We start from the raw sequence: 3,115 nt of genomic DNA on the forward strand, positions 1-3,115 counted from the left end.
TCTATGAGCACCCCCGCTTGCTCGATCAAAGATCGGCCTGTACTAAGCATGATATTTTGTTTTTGAAAACACATGCATTCTTATTCCGGTAAATTAGCTAGAATTACTATGTGATGCACACAACACACAAGTATAGACTAGATCGTGTAATTTGGAACAAAGCATCGCATATCCGTTTGTTTGGAAAATAGTTTGAAGTTTGCTACTTGCAAGTAGGCTAAAACACGGATTTCAATGAATTATTCCAATTCAAGCAATCCAACCTTCACCCACAGGCACTCAGGCAGCTATATCACATAAGCAATTAGCCTCATGGCAAGCATGCTATCATGGAAAAACTCAGACTCATGCAAGATGCTAAAGCAAAAACACTTACAGTGTAATCCGAGTCAAAACAAAGAACTAGTTGGTAATCAATGTATGACCCTAGTTCATGTTAAAATGGCTAATGCAACACATGCAAAATGCAACTAGAATAGGCTCGGCTATCCTAAGAATGGCATGTGAAATGCAACAATTGATACATGTATTCAACTTAGAATTGAAATACAATGTAGTTAGTATGATGCGCCGAGCCCGGTGCATACAATACAAATGAATGGATGCAAACATGCAAGCATAAGGTATGCTAAATGAAACATGCCCTAAAACTAACCATCGTAAGGGGTTAAGTAAAAGGGAGAAACAAATGGGGATTGGAAGACATGCATCACACACACGCACGTTTATTACAAAATTGCGCCCTCTCGACGGAGGGACCAAAAGAATAATACAAATTAACTAATTAACTAACTAACAAGCTAATTAATTATTACACAACACTTAACTAATTAAACAAATTAATTAAGCTATGAAAACAGTAAAACAGCCTCGGGAAGAGGGACGAATGCATGCTTGGTCGGCTTTGCTTAGAAATCCGTTGCCATGCTTTATGTTGCCTCTATTTGAACTGCTTTGTTCCTCTGAAAATTGTACCAACTTCTGCGACACTTTTTAACCACCTTGCGGACATTCTGGGAGGCCATCGGCCATGGGAAATTGGTCATCGACCAAATATAAGGCTCTCGGCCAAATGTTTGTTGCCGATTGGCACTGAATGTGGTCCATTGACCATCTCTTCCTGTGAAAGGCTCCTATTGCTGCAGCAGAGGACAAACAGAGCATGGCAATACATTTACAAGACAATGTCTGCACAACTACACTCCTTATCATATTTAAGACTCAAAGGTGTGTAGTTCTTGACCCCCGGACCACCAATCACGCATTTCAATGCATGATGGCCAAAGGAGCCAAGTGTGTAATTCAATATCAAATGAAATGCACAAAAACACATGCGGGGCCCCAACCTCTATCATGCTTGATCAAGAGGCAAGGGATGCACACACAATGCAATGCAAACATGCAAGCATGATGCAAGCAACTCAAGCATGCAACAAGTATGCAACAAGATCATGCAATGCATCTAATGTGCAATAGGCATACTACCTAAACATGTAAAGATACATGGCATGCAACAACATGCAAGAGAAGCATACGACAACATGCAAAGATGGACTTAAACTAAAGTGGACAACTCTTAAACGTGCCCAAATCAGTGGCCAAAGTCATGAATTGGAAGCATGAAAATGCAAAGCAAATATGCACATGTAAATGGTCCGACACCTAGGCATAGGAGGGCAACTTTCAAGAACACTTAAAAGAGGACAAACATGGACATGTGGCAAACATGATAAGCTCTGAAATCATGCATGGAAAGGTGCCAAACCAACCAAATAAAGCAAGCAAATTATGCAAGAAGGCTTAAAACTTGAAACTAATCGAGGGACCCAAACCATGGCCATGAGAATCAAGCCCCAAAGGGCCAAGGGCACTCAAAATAGTCCCAAGGTAGGTCAAGACAAGACCAAAAACATGCTCGAAACTAGCCAACACAAGCTAGAACACAACACCAAAAGCATGAGGCATGCAAGGCTACAAAAGGGGTGTTACACTACACCTATCAAAACCAAACATGGCATGACATAAACCAATAAAAACAGAGTTATGGCATGATTAAACAAGACCAAAAACCCACTTAGATGGCATCCAAATGACCTAAGCATGGAGGCATACACAATGGTCCATTCTTGAGCCATAAAACATCAATTCTTTAAAGCATTAAAGGAGTGATAAGTGCAAGTGTTTGAGCATACTATATGGACTGAAATAACATAACAAGTGATGCCAAATCATTGAAATGGTCCAAGTAAAGCATGCTAGTGACTTGGACACTTAAGGCTAACAAGCTAGATTGCATGGTAGCTATACAAAACAATGCAAACATGACCAAGACAACATAAATCAGACCTTAAACATGGTAAAACATGAACAAAGTCTTCTCAGAGCTAAGCCAAAAGCAAGCTAATATGACATGTTACAACATGATGCATATTAAGGCAAATGAGGGGATTGCAAGAGAAGTATATGGAGCATGTAAGAGGCCATTAAACCAACTTGAAACAGAGGTATATCATGGCAAAATAACACCAAATACTTGTTGAAATGGAACTAAAACAAGCTAAGCAAACATGCTAACAACATAAGCCATTTATGCAAACATATAAGACAACAAGGAGAGGGGATGACCCTCTCCTATTTAGGACTCCAAAACCACCTTCCCCCCTGGATTTCAGGGGTAGAAAGATCATGCAAAGCTAAGAACAAGGGCCAAAAGGGAAGGCCTAAAACAAGGCCAAACAAGGCCTTAGAGGGGGGAAACAGCCCCAAACCCAAAATAGACCTTAACCAAAGATCTAGAGCGTCAAAAATCAGTACTTATTGTAGTTTAGTGTTAATCTTAAAACAATATGCAAGAAGGTCTAAAAGCTTAAGCAAGAAAGGGGTATTAAAAGCAAGTTTGCTCACCCTTGAAGAACACTTTTAAGAACAAAGCTCCAGCAGGTTTTCCAAGCTCAAACCAACTCAAGAACTCTAAAATCAACCTCAAGGGACCTCAGCTCCAAGAGGATGGTGTTCTAGTGTGTGTTTGTGTACGATAGTAAGACAATACTACACTTTAGAGCACAAAACATGATCAAACAAGAGAATATAGATACAATATTATATGTATCACTCA

This window comes from Camellia sinensis, chromosome 6, assembly GCF_055761805.1.
Source record: "Camellia sinensis isolate YWXY chromosome 6, ASM5576180v1, whole genome shotgun sequence".
Classification (NCBI taxonomy): Eukaryota; Viridiplantae; Streptophyta; class Magnoliopsida; order Ericales; family Theaceae; genus Camellia; species Camellia sinensis.